This window comes from Fopius arisanus, unplaced genomic scaffold, assembly GCF_000806365.1.
Source record: "Fopius arisanus strain USDA-PBARC FA_bdor unplaced genomic scaffold, ASM80636v1 scaffold00022, whole genome shotgun sequence".
Classification (NCBI taxonomy): Eukaryota; Metazoa; Arthropoda; class Insecta; order Hymenoptera; family Braconidae; genus Fopius; species Fopius arisanus.
This window is the reverse complement of record NW_011887761.1, coordinates 725,006-745,911: the sequence shown is the minus strand read 5'-3', so window position 1 is coordinate 745,911 and position 20,906 is coordinate 725,006. Positions and strand designations below refer to the sequence as shown.

General features: G+C 36.7%; 1 protein-coding gene across 8 annotated transcripts in view; it reads left to right on the top strand.

Moving 5' to 3' along the window:
- Positions 1–20,906, top strand: part of kek5 (kekkon 5) — a 490,550-nt gene that overhangs the window by 219,331 nt on the left and 250,313 nt on the right. For 7 of the 8 annotated variants that reach the window (XM_011301427.1, XM_011301426.1, XM_011301422.1 and 4 more), the window contains one exon: positions 13,213–13,257. The gene's annotated coding sequence lies outside the window, so the exon portion shown is untranslated. Of the gene's footprint in view, positions 1–10,101; positions 10,262–13,212; positions 13,258–20,906 lie in introns of those variants that run through there. The other variant, XM_011301429.1, reaches the window with a different exon arrangement.

Here is a 20,906-nt window from a genome sequence, read left to right as displayed (position 1 = left end):
ATCATCCCAGAGCTCAACCAGGCTTGAGCCAGCCTTGGATGCCAAGCTCGAGCCTTGTTTAGCCGGGGTTGGGCCGCCCATCACCCAAGCTTGGGCCAATTGTCAATTCCTGCCTGGGCTTCCGAAGTTATCCCCACAGGAGAAAAAATTTTATTTTTAATTCTTCTTGAAACTACATAAAACCTTCATGTAATACGTTGAATCTACCTTGATCTACTGACTTACTGAATTAATTTTTTTATTTTCTTTAATCAACATTTTTACTTCAATCAATTTCATTTCTTGAACAAATAATTGTGGCATCAATTTTCTGAAACATGATATAATCGAATTCGGTCTTCTGAAATAGGACAGACTTTTATTTTATTACATGTTATTTGTCATCTCAGCTTCCAAAATAAATAAAAACGTGATAGGCCAAAAATTTTAAGATTTTGCATTTTTGACTCATTTCTCCGCTTTTCCTTTTCTTCAGCGCCACTTCTCCTGTTTTCATTTTCTTAAGCGTTACCCCCACTTCCGTAGATTTCAGCGGCGGAGAAGGGCCTTTAAAACTTGGGTCGGAAAGGTTCATTACCCGATACGATGAGCTCTCGTCCGCCCTTTGTTACGCACTAATGAAGGTCGGGGTACGATTTGCCCTCGAGGCAGAGGCTGCTCAGCCCTGCACTGTTGACCAGTGCTGGGCCAGTTTCAAGAAAAATTTCAATTTCGGCTGATACTATACTATACTAATGTCAGCATAAGTTTTTACTTCTCTGGGTACCCCCACTCCACGTAGTTACCACTTGTAACCATGCCCCGCACTCCTAAAATTAATGTTAAAACTTATGCTGACTTCAGTATAGACATTTACCATTCGTTTGTCACCTGCTTGATACCCCTGCAAAAGAAGCGAAAGATATGATACAGTTTTTTCGTATTTGAATAATTAATGTCGCTTTGAAAGCTTCCATTCAATTGATACAAATATATTTTTTCTTCCATATGCTGATGTTTACCAAAAATACCTCTTCCTGAATCATTACATAGCATCCCTATAAATACACGGAACTTCGGCTAGTCTCAGGATGTGAATTAAATATGACGAACATCCTTCGGCGAGCTCGGGAGAAGTTGCCTCCCTTCATGATATACATTTCTCCCAGTTTACCTTGTACTAACACAACATAGTGGTACGTGGTATACAACTGTATTAGAATACCTTCATCCGCTAGGGGTATCCTTGAGAGTAAATTCACCGAATAACTGCAATTTGTAAGCTCACCCCCTTTAACCTGTCTTAAAAGCCCAAATTCTTCGCATTATTCATATTACCTGACACATTTTGTTTTATATTGAAATTCTACAGCATAACTGATTCAAATTTCATTCAAACTTGGCCAAATGAGGCAAATTTTTGGTTATGTCTGGAAAAAGTTGAGTGCATAGAAATTGATCAGTTCATTGGAACGGAATGAGTACCAATGGTGAAAAGAAACTTGGAAAGGAAAATAATAGTTGAGATGGAAATTAAATTTTGAGGTTTTCAGTGGAGTTCATTTGAACATGATTGGATTATTATCTAGTGAGTTGTAATTACGTCTGATAAGCTTAAATATCTCCATAATTTATGTGACGTTCAGCATACGGAGCAGAACAGAATTACTGATGTCGACTAAAAAGTTATTTAGCTAGTGGAGTGAGAAATTGTATATTAACGCAATTTCAGAAGGAATGAGTTTTTAATGGATATGCTTGAATCTAAAGTATTTTGATGTCTGTCTTGAATAAAGCGTTGTCACTTTGAATCAGCTGAGAGTTGGAATGCTCATAATCCTCCATTTTTCGGTTATGGATTACATATGCTAAACCACTTTGAAGCTTATGAAATCAGATTTAAAATGATTGTTCTTTCATCTCTGTATCTTCATCCAGCTAGTTGCTACCGAATATCCCCACTACTCTTGCCTACGCGCTGGGCAACATATGGGCCCGAAGAGTACAGGTGGGCAACCTCAGCTCTCGGAGCTACTCCAGCTATCGACCTCCATTAGACAAAATGGTCCCAAGCCATAAAGTTTATGGCTCACCCCCTTTAGGCCCATGATGCCCTGCGCGTAGGCAAAAGTAGTCGGGATATTGGGCAGAACCTTGGTAGTGGGAAAAGTGGAATAGAAAAATTTTCTATTTCCTTAATGGAAATATTCCTTCAATTATTGTTTTTTTTTGTCGTTATGCTTTGATCGGTTATCAGGTGCTTATAGTCGACTTTCTACAGAACAATTCCGTACTTTTGATATATTTCTTGAAGAGGAAATGTTGTTTGGAAAACAGTTATTAAATATTATCATGTTGTTAATAGACTTTCATTTTCACATTGACATTCATTTTCAAACTTTCCATTTCTATATTTTCCGCTCTCGATGCCAAACTAACCGAATATCGGTGAACGATGTCCAGTGTGGCTAAGCATTTAAAAAACAAGTGTTGGTAAACAGATGCTGGCCAATACATTAACCACGTCTGTACGCTCGGAAATTCTTATGTGAGCAATAGCGCATGCTTCGATATCGCCCTGGTTAAAGTAAAAGGACAATTCATTGTCAACCATATTCTCAGATTCTCCCTCTTATTCCTCACCATCATAAAAGAACTGGATATGGCTTGGTTATGCGCGGCCATAAAAAATCGAATTGCGCTGAGTGCCTGCGCAGTGCTCTTTAAAAGTATCAGAATAACTCAATATTGGGGCGAAGGGTATAAAGTGGAGGACAAGAGAAAAAAATGGACCAATGACAAAAGTTTCATATTGAAATCTTCATGCTCAAATCAAGGAGGTATTGTAGGCCTTACAGATAATCCAACAAAGCGGAAATGAGGTGAACAAAAGCCTCGAAATAAAGAAGTTATTTCTATTGCATCAGAAAACCGTGAAAGATTGAAATCTCTGCTTCGACCATAGCAGCGAATTTTATTCTTATGAATCGAATCGCCTTGAAAGTCAAACAAGAGAATAATTAAAAAATAAAGGTTTTCGAGAGCGAAACGTGAAAGGCAGATATACTGTATTCGTAGAAAAAGATCGATAATGTAATGTTAATGGGACTCACACCAAAATTTATAATATTCTTTTAAAAATAAGTCTCTGATGGTCTAAAATAATTAATAAAGTTTCTATTGTTGCATCGAAACATCACGAAAATAAACTCAGCCGAATGATATCCTATCTCTATCGATGATCATCTTATGATCAAATTCGTAACAAAATACGATGTGGTCCCGTGCTTATTGCCCTCAGCGCGAGAGATTAATGTATGCTGATTACCATCCAAAGTCGTTTCATTGTCAAAAAACATAAAGAATGACTAATAAATATAATAAATAAGTTATTTACGCTCCTATTCACCTACATACACAATCACGTTATCGCCATAAATAACTCGTATTTCGAGTCCAGATTATTGAGTCAAACGATTAATACCAGGATCCAAGAAATTGATTATATTTCAACGAGATGGGGCAATGACTGGCTAACTCACCGATTGGGAGGAGAGCAGAAGGTAGTAGAAATCGATGGTGTCGGAATATGGAGAGGAGAAAAAACAAATGAAACAAAATGATGTAGCGAGAGTTTTGTGACTGTTCAGTTTGAGTGTGTGGGTGTGTGGGTGTGTGGGTGAGCATAGATGGTGTGAATCATTAATGTGATGTAAGCAGGGCTCTGTGTCTTACGCATGAAAAAATGAGAAAGAAGAGTACAGTGGGCTTTGAGAGCACAGAAAGTGCCGAACTCCTCGAGGCACTTAAGCTGTCAAATATGCAGCCGTTCATTTCCTTTATTTTGATAATTCAATTCCATTATTATTGTAGTAAACAGTTGAGGTGACTTTATGGAAAAACAATCTCTTACAAATAGGCTGAATACCTCACGTCATGCAGTGGATACTTGGTATGTATGAGAGGGGGTCAGGCAGGAGAGCGATCGTTCTGGCGCCAGATCGTAAGACTGGTACTCTGAATGCGCTTGTCCGAAAATTTGTGTGTGAAAAAAGTACCGTTTACACCGACTACTAGCCAAGATATTCAGTGTTGTGTGGGCATTATGATCGCTATGGTTTGGAACCATAGTGTAGCCCAGAGGTGGGTAACCTCAGCTCTCAGAGCTACTCCTGCTCCAACCGACGCCGACCTCCATCAGACAAAATTTTCCCAAGCTATAAAGTTTATGGCTACACCCCTTCAGACCCATCATGCCCTACGCATAGGCCACAGTAGTGGGAATATCCGGCAGAAGCTTGGTGATGGGTAAAGTAAAATGGGAAAATTTCCAATTTCTCTAATGCAGACATGGGTAAACTTCAGGTAGCTCGGAGCAAAGTTTATAATCATGCCAATTATAAGGGACCTAATACAATCATGCTGGGGATAGTAGAGGGGTCTCATAGTCGGAGGGTCCATAACATTATTAAGGTTCGCATTATAAGGGACCTAACATGATTACAAGGGTTGTCGTATATTTGTGTGGCGGGAGTACATCGGGAGATGGCGCATGTGCGTGATTGAAATGCGAGGGCAAAATGGTTTGAATTTTTATGCCCGTGTTTGGATATTTTCTTTCTGATTAAAAATTGGAATTGAAAGATGATGGTTTACATTCAATATTGATCAGTGGAAATAAAAGCGAGATGCTCGTGAACTTGAGAGAGAAAAAAATTTAATCGTCAATTGAAGATTAGAGGACGCCGATAATATTTTTGATGGTCAGAAGCTTGCGCATTTTTCTTTGGCATCGAGGGCGGGAAATGTAGTAATTTAAAGTTTGACAATGCATGTCAAATCAGGTCTATTAACAACATGATAATATTTAATAATTTTTTTTCCAAACAACATGTCCTCTTCAAAGGTATCTATGAAAGGTACCAATTTTTTTTATAAAGTCGATTAAAAACAATCAATAACCAATGAAAAGCAGAAAACCCAAAAAGTAAAGAAGCAATAATTGAAAAAAAGTTTTCATTATAGAAGAATAGAAAATTTTTATATTTTACTTTTCCCACCAAGAAGCTCCTGTCGAATATCCTCACTACTCCCCAGGTAACAGGGCACAAATGAACCCATAATGGACCAAGCCTGATGCAGGACTTCTCAGTCTTGCATCTTGGCTGGTTCCCAATCCTGCCCCTGGACTGCTAGAGACCAGGGAGGTCACACCGGACCAGGGCTGGTGTACAAGTATTGGCCAAGGCTTGAAGATTCAGGTTGGGACCGAGACTTAATCGCTAGCGGTTACTCGTTAGGTTAGGACTTGCTATCAAAAGAGTTTAACTTATCTTCATCGGCAGATTGATTTAAAGTAATGTTTTGTTTATTATCTCCAACGGAATTATTTTCATTGGCACTTTCACTCTCACTTTCAAAAACTTCATTCTGTGTTAGAACCGTATCGGGTTCATTCGTGAGAATATGTTCTGCAACAATACCATCACGCGTACTCCCATAATCAGTCGTTGCTTCAACTAATTCATAAGAGTCCTTAACTTTTTGTAATTTCCGTGATTTCTTTTTGCGAAAAGACGCATTTTTACGTAAATTTACATTCCTTGCAAATTAAAATTATTAGTAAAACACGCTGGTTTATGCAGATTTGAGGTTTAGCCACTTTATCCATATGATTTTGAAAAAAGAGTCATGGTATATACTACTCTAATATGCTCATTCTATCTCTATTTTCGGTAACACTCATAAACAGCCCAGCGATTTACCTCTGTTTTATCGATGCCCGATCAAATTATTATACTGTCATAACCTATTTTGATTTCTGAAGTTTTCAAATATATTCCATAATTCATATCAACTAAAATTCAAATCAAATAAAAACAAGGTTTAAATCAGTCATGGCCTAAGTATGTATTTATTTATTGAGGCGAGCATTGGCCCAATACCATTTCAACCAGCCTGGCATTAACATTGTTCGCCCACGACTAAATCGAGTATTGATTTGAGGCTGAGTAAAAAGTATTGGGCAAACAAATTTTTGACTACTGAGCCAAGACTGGTTCCATAGTAACATTCGAGCCTGGATGTACTTAGACTGGACCCAGCTATGGACCCATCGTCAGTCATGATTTTTTTCACCTGGGTCTTCCCTACGCGCAGGGCAGCATGGGCCCGAATGGGGTGCAACCATAGACTTTATGTCTTGGGACAATTTTGCCTAATAGAGGTCGCAAGCGGGAGTAGCTCTGAGAGTTCAGGTTGCCCACCTCTGCTCATAGTTACAATATTGAGGAGCGTCCCAAGAAACAGGCACTCTACTCCAGGTAGCTCGGAATAGAGTCATAAACAGGAATTAGAAGTCCAATAAAGTTTATAATCATACCAATTTATCATCATAAGAGTCCTAGTACGAGCATACTGGAGTAAGGGGGGGTGGGGGGGAGGGCAGCTCACAGTTATAGTATTGGGAAACGGCTCATGAAGTGTCTGCCAAATGGCAATGTTAGAACAATAACCGCCGAGATAAATAAAAAAAAATTAGAAAATCCAAACCCGCGCAAAAATATTTATGAATATGATGGTTGATAATTCGTTCAAATTCTTATGCATGTTCCGTTGGAATCTGATTTGAATTTAGAAGAAGAAGATGAATCGTTTTGCGATCTATGTAATTTAATTACATTCTGTGGAGTTAGTTTTTTTAATCATACATTTTGGCCCACTCTTGGCCAGAATTTTCAAAGGTGCCAATAATTGATATTGTGAGGATTAATTACAATTTGTAAATTTCGGTGCTCAACTTTCGCCAGAGTGTATTAGTCATGTTGGAAACTATCAAATAGCACTATACACATGCAATAGCCTGAAAAAATGAACAAGATGAAATATGATGCGTTTCATAATTTTAAATTTAAGCAGTCTTACAGGAGAAAGAGTTTTATTTTTAATTAGCTCTTGAACGTCCATTAAATGGCTTGAAATGATTTTTTTTTAGATACTCATTTGCTGAAAAAAAAATGAAATCATTCCGAAAATTCAAATTCCCGAATTGCCGACATATTTTAAAATGTGGTTTTAAATTTCTTGTCCAACAACGACCTTTCCGAAAAATATATGAAAGAAAAATACAGGTTTCGCATTTCCTATAGTTGTGATTTATTTCAATCAAGTTTATTTTACATTTTATTTGGCACGCAGCTTCCAAAATAAACAAACGCGTCGTGGGAGGGAAAATTTTAAATTTTCCATTCTTGACTCATTTCGCAGTTTTGTTACTCCTACTTCGGTTGATTTCAGCGCGGGAGAAGGTCTATATTTCCCGATACGATGGGCTCTCGTCTACCGTTTGTTATGCACTAATAGGCATCAGGAGCATGACTTGCTCTCAGAGCAGAGGAGGCCCAGCCCTGATGTAGGCACCTCTCTCATACAGGTTTGGAAAATTGCCTACGAAATTTTTAACAACAACAAAGTGATGAATCCGGTAATTTCTTGGATATTCTGATAATTTTAAGGTTCATAAAAACTACTTGAATTGGTCAGAAAAATTTCCTTTTTGTTATCAGTTCAATGCTCATCATTTTTCGGAGATGTACAGAATTTCTTGTTTAAACGTTTTTTCAGTCAAAGATATAGTTTTCTTAGAATTTTTTGAGTATGATTGTTTTCATACAAGGAGGGATGTATTTCTCAAAAAGAATTGTTTAGGTTTATATGGAACTTAAAAATCGTGAAAATGTTGAAAATTAAAGTAATAATTTCTCGAAGTTTTCAATCTATATTGAGAATCTATATCTTTATTGAACGTTCAATTGTATTTGGTGTTGAATTTTCACGATGAATATGAAAATCCGCACTTTCATTGACAACTCAATCGCCATTTATCATGAACAACTGAATTTTAGGATTTTCAAGATAAATGAGAAATTTAGTGATCAGTGTTAATTGAAATTCAATCCACACTCATGTAATCAAAAATTCCGGTGACTTTGTAAGTGAAATTAGAATGAATATTCAACAGTGTATCCAAAATTTCTGCAAGCAAGCCTGAAGTTTGATCAGAACTTAATATGGCGGTGATCAGGCTTAACTAATCGAGCGGTACGTCAAGAGCAACTGGCCAATTTTTGCTTGAATCCATTTAATCCGGATGATCCTAATCGTCTTCTGATATGGTCAGCTTCATCTGAATTTGTCATCTGATTCTGGTTACTCATTAGCTACCAAGCTTCGACAAAGGCTGATTGCTCCTCTTTAACGAACGGCCGGCGGATCATCGTTGCCAATGCTTGCTATCCATCTTTGCTATGTTGAGCTCAACATCCGCCATTAGCTTAAGTATTGTTCAACTATTAGATAAATTATGGCGCGAGCTTGTTTACTAACGCCATGGAGGGGATGCTTGAAGCTTGGCAATTCTCCTCTCCGATAGGTCATGCGTCAATGATTTAGTATTGACAAACACCGGTCACCTTTATCTATTGATATAAATTCTTGATACACCGCCCAGAAGTTTGGTAATTATTTCCTATATTCACACTAGCTAATTAGACCCTCCTGCTCCGGTCACAATTATCCATGCGATCTTCGCTTTTGATTTTTGTGATTGTTTTATCTAGACCGCTTTCTGCGTTATCCAGAGCCACAACGAGGACGGAAAGTATTGTGGACCCAAAAGGCAATATATGTCGTTGCACTTAAGACAATGGAATCACAAAAAGATGAACGATTTCCAAAATCTTAAGCGGATTTTTCAGTCATCGATATCATACCACAGCAGCTCACTGCGACTCAAATTGTCCCGGACTGAAACATGATGCATTATATTCTCCGCTACCCTTCTGCAGCTATCCAATTTGAATTGTACTGCATATTATTCATCCACTCTTTTTGAGATATCATAGTCCCTCTGCCCGACCTCCGGCTAAAATCGCTAGTGTGAATGTACATAATAATGACCGCATTTTTTACTTTATAACTCTCAATAGCAAAGCAAAGCGAAGTGCAGTCCTTTGATTTTTATTTTCCTGGCATTCCAATAATCAAGAATAAATAAACAGAGAAAACACGAAGTACTCTTCATTACAGGAATTATAGGAGACAGCGAGGTGGTAGCACACTGATAGAAGAATTCAATCAATATTACCGAATCTCAAATAACAGGAGCCCTATCTAGTATCGTCTGATACACCAGCTATTTATATCTATCTTTATATATGAAATATGTATATATACGCGTGTAAAACAATTTAAATGATATGATGTAAACAATATAATAATACAGTTCAGTTCTATTTTTTATATTATCAAACAATCCTGCTCGTCGTCAATATTGTCATCAGGTATGGCTGAACGTGCCATCGGTCAACTGAATAATCATGCGGTATAACTATTACCGAATATTCAATTGCTCCGATTCGACAGCGCTATTTTGTAACTGTTATCGTATCGTATGTAACATCACACAATATTTTCTGTCAGTGTACGTACAATCTTCAAGACTTGTAAATAACCCATCATATGAATCTTGTCATATAACAAATTATATTTGCCTCAAACCGAAGCTGTTCTCTGCTCCTTCAGCTTGAAGCATTTCTATCCTCTTTTAAATTTTTCTGCTCGACTCTCGCTTCATGAAGTTTTATTTTGCTCGATTGCCTCCTCCTTGTATACTTCTTTTTCGGAAACGCAAAGCGGGTTATCACAACGAATGAATGAGGCACAATCTTTCCATTCACTGAGTTCGCTGTGGGGTCGTATTATCGTACATAGCCCGGTCAACGGCCGGAAGGCGACGTATAAAGTGCAAGACGCCTTTCGTTAATCCCATCCTTTCGCTCACCTCTCCATCTCACAAAAAAACCAGAAGAAAATACTTTTTCCATTTGGGGTCATGGTGATAGCGATCGCAAGAAGAGGGGAAAACCGAGAGAAACTGAAAACCACTGCAGAACCTGACGGTAAGATAAATAAATACAGAAAGGTAAACAGAAGAACGGATCTGTATTGAGGTTTATGTTTCCCGCCACTGCTCTATTGTATGTAAACACACGAACGATAAATTCAACTTCTTGTGGTGAACGTAACATAACATGCTGAGTATTTGGATTGAATGGTGAAATTCTGAGATGAGAAAAGTCAAAAAATGGAACCGTTACATAGGCTGCTGCCAAAAACTCTTTCTGCGCCATGAAATTCGAAAAGGAATGAAGAAAAGGAACAAATTTCTTTTTCTGATATCCGAAACTGTCACATTCATGCCGGAGAAAACACGTGAGTTCAGGTAATCGAAAGTTTTGAATGTTGGAAGTTTTGCAAGTGGAGTGGAAGCGTTCGATCCAAACGAGTGAAAAAATAATAATGTTAGATGTGTGAAACCATTAGCCCAGGAATATGTTTGTTGGTTTTGCAGGATTTTGCAAGGAAATAATCAGTAGCGAAGCGGTAAAATGACGTCAGTCGAAAAAAGTAAAATTTACTGGAGAGCCGAAAAACTGATTGCTCTTTCTCTGTTACACGGAGAGAAATAGTTAGTAAAAATTACGGAACTTTTCACGTAATCCGTAAGCGAGACTCATTCTCTGGTAGTTGTTGTAGGAATAGACGGGAATGATTCTGAAACTGTGAGGGATTTTTCTAGTTTGCCACCGATAAAATACGAAGAAGTTACGTAATTTTTCCGGAACTAGTAAAATTTAACAGATATCTCATGAATTATTCTTGATCAGAACATAGAAAGTCTTGAAAGTTCAAGACTTTTTGTGTAACGGATGCGTAATTTTTACGGAACCGGATCCGTAAATTTTCACTATACCTGTTACATAAAACGTATACTACTTCGTCGGTTATCGTACATTTTCGGGTAAATTCGGTCTCACCGAAACCGGCCAACAGAAGAAAGTCACGCTGTGCTGTGTTGTTAAAGCTGGGTGCCCAAATAATTTTTAAAAAACCGTAACAGAAGGATCGCGTGCGGAATTGTAAATACCGGTATAATTATTTAACATTTGAATAAATACAAGATAACCCAAGACGTTACTCCATGACCGGCCTTGCCTAACATTCCCTTCTACCACACCTAACCTCAAACACCCACCTGTTTTAGCGCACGACTAGCGCGTGGATACCCCTGTAATAATTATTAATTGATCATCCTAATTACTTCGTTTAAAAAAAATCATGAAATGTTCAGTTTTCAGTGAGGAAAATGTCGGCCACGAGGGTCTTATCTAACTTCTTGTTCAATATTTGTTTTTTGTAGACCACGTTTTCTGATTTATATTAAATTAAAATGAATAAATTATAGCTGGTAAATGTATGTTGTTGGTTAAAAAAAAATTCAGGCTTCGTAAAAATTACGGGTCCTGTTCGTAAAATCTCCCCCCTCCCCTGCGTCAGCGAAGGGATGAGTCATTTTTACGGAACTCTCCGTAAAATTTACGTGGCGCAAATGGAAAATTTCTTTAGTGACTCGGACTTTTTCTTGAATTTGAGTTCGCTCGCAGAATACGTTTCGAAACGTAATTTTTACGTTTCTTTTCTGTTAAAGTTTACTGAATATTTCTCTCCGTGTATGAATTTGGGACAACTAATTAATGAATTTCATTTCATTTAGAGTGAGTTTCTCATACTAATAGGTTCACTGCAATTCCTGCGATCATTTATTTTTCAAAATTGAGCAAATTAATTCGAGTTGTATTTCACGTTCATGAGTTACTTCGAGTTGAAATGATCGACTCTTTTTTTGACACAAATCGACTCCAATTATTTTACCGCTTCACTACGGAAATTTCTGTTTCTGAAAAGACTGTTTATGGTTTTATTGTAATAGAATCAGGCATTGGGAAAAGGGGAACGTAGAATCTCATATTTTACGGACGACTTCCTATTTATTACTGCCTATCCCTGAGTCATATTTGGCGAGTAGAAATGGTTTAATAAGGAGAAGCTCTTCCACGGGGTGGAAATCTGGTTACCTTAAAAGTCTTAAATGTAAGATTTTAACAGTTAATTTAGTTGAAGCTTTTTTTGAGCAGGGCCCGGCAATCTGGGCTCATCGTACTCAGTCGGATCCTGAGGTCCGTTAGTGAGAGCTGGGAGAGGGGCCTCAGCCACTTAACCACGCTACCTGCTCTAATTCGATTTTTCTCCCTCCTTGAGCCCTGGTTCGACCGATACCTTTAGAAGACATACCATGCGATCGAGAGGAAATGATGAAATTTCCATCAATTTGAAATAGACATTTTAATTTTTCATTAGAAATAGACAGCAATATTAGGAAGAATAGTTTTTTAATGCTTTCAGGTCGAGAAATCGCCTTTAAAAATTATTTTGTGTCCAGACCATATTTGCAGCAATTCAAAAGGTAGAATAGAAGAATTATCCGGAATTTGGGGGTAGAGGAATAACTTCACCAATAATTTAAGCAAATAATTTGTGGATCAATATAACGGTGAAACAGAAATTAGAAAATCCAAAACTGAACAAGATATTTATGAATATGATGGTGTGACGCTGGCTTCAAATTGTTACGTATGTTTTGGTGAAACCTGACTTGAATTTGCAAGAAGAAAATGAATGATTTTGCCACCAGTGTGAATTAATTAAATTATGTTGTGAGTGCACAACTTGCTCTCAGAGCAGAGGTTGGCCAGCCCTGGTCTAGACCCTCGTCTCGAATGAACCCAAGTTCTTTGGTAAATTTGTGTTACAAACTCGTTTTCGGAGAATAATATAACGGTTTCAAGCCAAAAAAGACTCGTTCCTTTCATTCGCATGTCTAATTTTCAATAATTTTTTCGATGCAGGTCGCGTTGAAATTGCGTGCTCAATGCCTTCTTCATTTTTATTCTCTCGGGAATGAGATGAACTTCATTTCCCAATATTCAGTGGGTCTGTGCTCTTCGATGTTTGCATACTGCAGCTTTCATTAGCAGGCAAATAATATCCACAGACGGATAGGTTGAGCCAGGCATGCCGGGATGGGCTCACTGAATTGCTTCATTTCGCTGTAAAAATAGAGATGAATGTTGAGGAACAGTATGAGGTGATTATACGAGAAAATTTCGCATGGCACTTTTTCGATTGGAATTTGTGATAGCGCCACAGGTCTCTATAATCTGGAAAAAAGCTCCAAAAAATTGGTAATTTCATCGAATTTTCGCGAATTCACGAACGTACATGCATTAGAAAAAATATCAAATTCCTATTTCTAAAACTAATGTTTTGTTTCAGAATTCCCGACGAAGTGGCCATTCATGTATCCACCATTGAATGTGGGTAAGTGAAATTTGAACAATTTCTATTTATTCTTACGGCAAAAACAAGCTCAATGGTTGATTTTCGTTAACAATAATATGAGAAAATAAATACAATCTATAGTTGATTATTTCAACATGTCTTTTGCATCAATATGTATACCATGGAAATTGGAGCGTAGAAATATTGCCATCGATATATCGTGCAGTAAATATTTACCATAGCCAAGGGTCAAGTCGCCCTGAGTAAGTTTATTCATTTCTCTAAGGAAAACAAGCACCTCGACTCTTCTCCATTCCACCTTGATGCCTTGTATAACTTTGTTAGTGGTTGATCAGGTGGAATCACATATAATACTCCATGTTCCAGACTTTACAATGGTAAATAAAAAGGTAAATATTTATAACACCAGCCTCACCTCCGATCTTTTGGATTTTCACTGTGGCACGTGTCGTATCACTGTCGTTCACGTCCTAAATTTTAAAACCAACCTGCCACCAATCTTAACGGCGTATCACATTTTCCCACCTCCGGAATTCAGTTTTTTTATCGGGATATCTGCGAAAATTCCAACATTTTCACTTCTTTCTTTGGAAAATGGGTGGGGCCGTTCTTCTAAATATGTACCAATGTAAAGTAAGGCCCTTACTGTAAAGGCCATGAAAAATGTAAAGATGGGAAAACTGTTTCGACATCAACATTCAAAAAAATACAGTTCCCAGTTAAATCGAGAGCTTTATTTCCGAATGGATCCATTACAATCATTCGATTTTTATAATTTCTACTTTTGCTTGGAAATTATTCAGAATGGTCCGAAACGTAAAAATACGAAGTTTGGCTATCTGTGGGTGACACTATTCAGTCGGTGGTCATTTCTTCGTAAATTTGATAATTAAACGGAAAAAAACATACCAAAAAGATTGAAATTTAGCTGCTTTGTTGATTCGACATGGGACTAGCTCCATACGAAAGTTCGGTTTGATTTGTCCATTAGTCCTTTGTTTTTAACGTTTTCTCGTGAATATCTCGGAAATAAATACTCAACCGATTAAAAATTTTTTTCAACATATTTGGAATGATGTTCTTTATCCATATGAATGAAAAAAAAAATATTTAAAGTAACAATCATGTCTTCTACCGCTATTTTATGAATAGATTTCTAATCGATTTATACTCAAATTTCAGAATGAAATAAGTCAGTCTCTTTTATTTATATAATTTATACAAGAGATGCGTTGAAAAAAAAATTGGCAATTCTACAAATTTTTGTTATCGCATGAAACCAAATTAATAATAGTTCGGAGTTTTATGTTAAATTTGATTGGATTGTAGATTAAGGTTCAAATTGTCTGATTAATGAAATCGTCGAATGGAATAGTAAAGATCATGAATAAGGAGAAAATATTCGAAATTTCAGTGAAAAAGCATCAGAACCCCGGGGTTAATTTGCTGAGAGAAATATTTGAGGCCTTCCACGGGGGAGTATAGTGCGATGAAAGCGCCTACCAAAAATTAAAAATTCTTGGTCGTATGAAATTTTATAATTATTGTGCCAGACTGTGAAGAAAAGTCCGACATAAATTACAATTGGAATTATTGAGAATCAAATTTGAAGAACTAAGCACATTCAAATTCGAATATTGAATCATTTATCATTCGGCAATTGAGGACAATTTGACCAGAGAGTAATGTAATATGAGAGTACAATAACCAAATGAAGTAAAATAAATTATCGTCGCAATTCATGGAAATTCAATCGTTGAGAAGCACCAATTTCACAAGTAAACCGGTATATATTTCGATTATGTACCGAGTTTAATAGTTGCCGAAGAAAATGTACCTTTCGAGTGCGAAAACGCCTCAGCAGCAAAAGATGATGATTTGCTGCAATTTTTCAGAACATTTTAGTTTTTTTTGCGGAAAGCTTCTATATCACTGGTTTCTGAATAAACTAATAATAATGAACAAGACCATAACTTCAAAGACTCTAAGCAGTACTGCTGGTGCTTTCCACTTTCGTCTACAGCTGGTTGAAGTGCCGTGTGCCAGGAGGGACTGCCCTCGTCGCAGAGTTGATATCCCCGACCTTTAGCATCTCTTGGAGCGCGCCGAATTCCAACGTTGCTACTGGCCCCTTCGAACAACCCCTTCCTAAACGGCGGGCCCAAGAAGAATTACTAGGCCGCTCAGTAAAATTTCTTCATCAGGCTAAGAAAATATCCTTATCGGCCAGGTGACAATTGAAAGTCTTTACAACAGTTACTATCGTTAAGTTCAACTTCGGCAAGAACTGGACACATCCGGTGTTGATCGCCAACCCATCATATTTGATTAAAAAAAATTTCGAAAAAATTATGTGTAGCACAATAAAAAATACCGATCTGGATAGGAATTTTCAGAGGATTTCTATTAATTTTTTTTTCAAACTCAAATAAAAAATGATGGAGCTTCAAATTTTATCGTGTTCTTTTGTAAATTTGATGGCGCCATATGCGATTAAATACGGAATGTTTTAGAAAATTAACGATATTAACAGCAATTTTAATTTGTAAATCAATGAAATTCTGCTATCCTGGCATTTTACACCCCGATGGTAGCACTTGACACAGTAATTGGTCTTGGACTTTTCTCTCCGTTCACCACATTTGCATTCTAAATCTCACCTTTGGGCAACGTACATGGAGAGAAAAATACTCGAAAAAATACGTAAAAAGTTCCGTAAAAATTCATGTGTGAAAGGTAAACGTGGGGCGAAATGTAAAATCGGAAAAAGTGCCTATCATTCAGAACATTTTACCACTCGGTCGGTAAAAAGTCACCTTTGGAGGTAGAAAAATAACGATACTCAGTTCCGTAAATTTTGCCGGGACTGGAGAGTACGATGCTAACCTCGCTTCGCTCGGTTAGATTGCCGTTTCCAGTCCCTACGAGAATAAAATATTGTGTGCCTCACGGAAATAAAGTATTTTCTGACTTATGTGATTATACTCACATTTCGTCAGAAAATACTTTACTTCCTAGAGGCACAATATACTAATTATCCTTCCGACAATAGTAATTTGCCGGGTGGCGTGATCCGAACATAGACAATGATTCGCGATCGGGTATGATCAACAGTCGTACCAACGCTGTCTAGGAATTTTTCAATTCGGTCACGTAAAAATTACGGTACGTCACGTAAAATTCAAGTGAAACTAGATAATTTTTACTTCACTCGCAATAATTTTAACCGGAACTGTGGTAAATTTTACAAGTTCGTAAGAAATTACGTGACTGTCACGTAATTCTCCAGTAAAAATCAAGGAAATGACACTCCAGCCCACGATTACGTGATTAGTCACGTAATTTTTCCCGGGTTTTTCTCTCCGTGTAGAGGGGGTATTTTTTTGCGTTTAACCCTATATGACACTATTCATTAGATTCTCTGGATATTTTAAGACATGGAAAAAATTGCCAAACCAATAACGAATAAAAGTTGAATTGAAAATGTCTCCATATCCAGTGGGCGACCATATCGGATGATTTGAATCTGCACAATTCTGACGTTTGGCAATGGTTTGTTCGAGATACTTCTCGGACCGACTGGAACAGTAGGTCAAGTACAAAATTAAACAAAATGGAGATAACAATATTTCTTAGTGTTGAAAAAATTTATTTAGCGACGGAAAATTCGGCGAGATGAGAAAGTGGTGAAATGCTGAATAAAATTCAAAAGGTGGGAAAAAAAGTTGCTACTCTCGATCAAAATACCCGAGTGGAAATTTTGGTCAAGTTCTAGTCAAGACTGGATCAGGTCATACTTGATGATTGATCCGGAAGTGACACGGTAACTGGATCAAATTTTGATCAGACATGTAACGCAAATTTAAATCAAGACATGATCAAACTTTTCTGATCCGGTTTAACGGTTCCGGATTTGATCAAGTCAAATGTATCTAAATCGGATGACTGGAATATCGAAAACAATAATAAATATTAACCATAACTCACTCAAAACAAAAGATAATTAATTTTTTTTATTATATATGACCGATCTTAATGAAGCCCGATTGTAATTAGCGATAAAAAAACCCTATTATTTTTGACGATGCTGGGGATCTTTTTTTTAACATGGTTTTATATTTGGTATTACATCGATATTTACATCTTATGTCATAAAAAAAACTAGTCTTAAAAAAAATTTGCAGATATATACAGGGTTACCTTAATTTAATAATGGCCTTTTTTCGACACTCGCATTAATACAATATTTAACAGAATCTGTATGTAAACATATTTTTTAACATTATTTTACAGTTGTTATAGACGCATTTCAGCGAAACATTATTGTTGTAAGCGGGCCCAAAAGAAATAACAGAATTACAGGAGTTTATTGTAAAAAAAGGGCACAACATTTTCTTGGGCACATCAGTTTTTCCTTGGCGGGGAGGGGGGTGTGGGTGGGAGATGGTACGTGAGTTGACAATGTTGACATTATCTATTGTATGGAAACGATGCTGGGGATCGAACTGAGGAACCTACGATTACTAAACCTACGCCCTAACCACTGGACTACCGCAGTAGTAGTAGTAGTAGTAGTAAAAAGTTTATTAACATCATTTACATATATACATGGTATGTACAGGTAGTAATGCTTATGCACTAGGTCTCCAGCCAGTGGCTCTTTATCTAATGTAGGAACGCTTATTGTAACATGTTAGTTGTTGTACCGCACTATTGTTTTTATGTAGTTTCTTTTTACCTACACAATCTGCAAGGGAGTATTTGATGACTTTGAAATTATTGCATGTACATTCTGAGCGAGAAAACATATTCGGTTCAAATTTTATTTTATTATTAAAATATAATTATAATAATCATAACACAATGAACAGATGCAAGTTTGATGATTTTTTTAGACTCAAGATAATACGCTCTTATGTTTGATACTTCACTATATATATTTCCCTTGCTTCCTATACATTTGTGATTCTTTTTTATCGAGCTATTCAATTGAAAATCAAGGGAATTGAATCGGAAGGAGAACAAATTGTGTTGAGGCAGCTTGATCTCAGAGTGAGATCATGTTTATCTGACTTGCTGGGTCAAAACTTGGTCAGGGCTTCATCAAGTGTCATCTGATCAGGCATGTTTGACCAGAACTTGATGTAAAGTCATTTGTAGTTTATAGGGTCCAATATACTGGCTCGAAACTTGATCAAGTTTTCATCAAGTGTCATCTGATCAGGCCTGTCTGATCAGAACTTGATCTAAATTCGCTTGTAGTTTTTAGGATCCGAAACGTTGGATCAAACCTTGGTCAGGTTCTGAACAGATCTTACCTGATCAAGCGAACCGCACTGAAACTGAATCAAGTTCTGATCGGACTTCAAGTAGACCTGAACTAATTTCCACTCGGGTACTTGGATATCCTTGAAGTTCTGAGCGAAAATAAAGGTGGCCTTGGAAGCAGAATTTACCAAGGGTCTCTTTACAAAACATTTACTCCAACCGATTGGAAATTTTTGGAAAATATTTTGGGAACGTTGTAGAAACTAATAAGCCGAAAAAAATAGATTGTTTCAAACCGCGAAACTCATGCATCTCACCCCCTTAACACAAATAAAGATGCGTTTCATAAAGAATTTTTTTCCCGTGTGTAACACCCATCAAACTTAAACCGACCCGCCACTACCGAAGATGAAGAGATGATTGAGCAGCACGCTCGGCTCATCTCGTACAACCATAAATTTCCTAATATTTTTGCAATGTCTAGAAGGTTGAGTTTAACATCCATGTTGCGTACTCCACCACACTAACCATGTATTTTAATTGATTCATTAGTTGAATATGTACGGGCTTTTTCATCCGATAAAGAATCTCAATCAAATGACAAGGTCTTCAAGTTAACGAGAAAAATTAAGCATTGTACTTCTGCTATCGAAATTTTCGTAATTAATCGTTTCACTATGAGTAATTCAGAAGAAATAATAATGCGGTAATATTTAATGAAAGTCGAATTTCAGTGCACAATACTGGTTATACCACTTCTGAAATTCTGCCACCACCATTCATAAAATATCTCCAAGGAATGTAATAAAGTCGTTACTTACATAGCAACGAGTTAAAGTGCAATTTCATATTATACTTGGCGAGACAGAATCACTGAGAATGCTGTTACCCTTGCCTTTGTATCTTCTTATATTATATTCCTATATTTGTACACTACCTCGGGGAGAAGGAAGGGAGAAAAGGAATTGAAATATATTGGGACCCAGACGTACGAGTTTTCTTCTTTTTTGAAAATAAAATTTATGGCACATGGCTACACTATGTTAGTCATTCCATATGTGCAGAATATAACAATATTTCTCGCAACGACGCTCAAGTTGTTGTGAATCGCCCGAAACTACCCCTCGAGAACAAATCTAACTATCTCTTTTTGCTGATTTGCAAATTTCTCAACTGTAACGACGTTAATACTCCCGAGGTTTCATGCATACTTGACTTCTTTTCATAGTATATGCTAGCCATCAACATTTTTCATTTTAACTGTAAAATTACGGATGCTAGTAATAATTCACTAAATGGATATGAAAATAAAAATTCGACGACTCATAGAAAATGAAATATACATGATTCAAGGATGTAGACAAAATTGTCACTTTTTATATCAGGTTGACCGAAAAAATATACTGGTATTGAATTTTATTTTTACTTCATGACTCGCAGTTTCACAAGCGTGCAATAACTTTCTTGTTTTTCCCTATATATAGTTTTATCAATATTTGAGAAGTTCAGAGAGAAGAAAGAACAATTATGGTGCGATTATGAGATTCTGATAGTCGTTAAAGTATGATAAAATGCCAAAACGGTACATTTTTTGGCGTCCATCCGTTCAGCAATTTGTCAGCAAAATGGAAAAACTGATAATTTTTATTAAAGGGGGGGGGGGGGGCAATACCTAGTTTACCATGACATAACACATTGCATTTGTGGCCGTAATAATATGTCAGATATATATACATATATATATGATGTATATAATAAGTTAGGTATTTTTTCAATTATTTTTTAATGTCCATTCAAGTGCTTCATACAGCACAAAATTGATGCCGAATTTTAATGTATTTTAAGCTAAAAAGATGGGCTTTATACAAAAGATGGCTTTCGATAGATGGTCCACCCGAGCCTTAAGTATATTTAAATAAAACTTATTCAGAATACAATTTATACTTGATGCAATTATATAGCTTATTGCTAAAGAACAGTGGATTCCAGCATATTCCATTTTCAATTATGTAAATGATCTTAATGCTTCTTCAATAATTTCCACAACTTGACAACTTAATAAACTATTCTACAGAATGCACTTATTCATCAAAAAAAGATCAACAATGATGTTGCGGAATGTAAACACGCGAAATGATATCAGGGCTGTAGTGAAGGCTTTGGATTCCTCTGGACAACCATGGCCAAATCATAGAATTGTCATTTTGCGGCCGTTTCCCAATTTAAACAGTTTGCAATTTTTCATACAATTCAAATTATTGACTGCACAAATTGAGAGCAAAGGTTTCTGTATTCTCGGATTGATGTATAGTAGATAATAGAATCATAAAGAAATTATTTGTTTATCCGTATCGCATTGAAAATCGAATATACTAGAATTGAGTATAAAACATACTTAA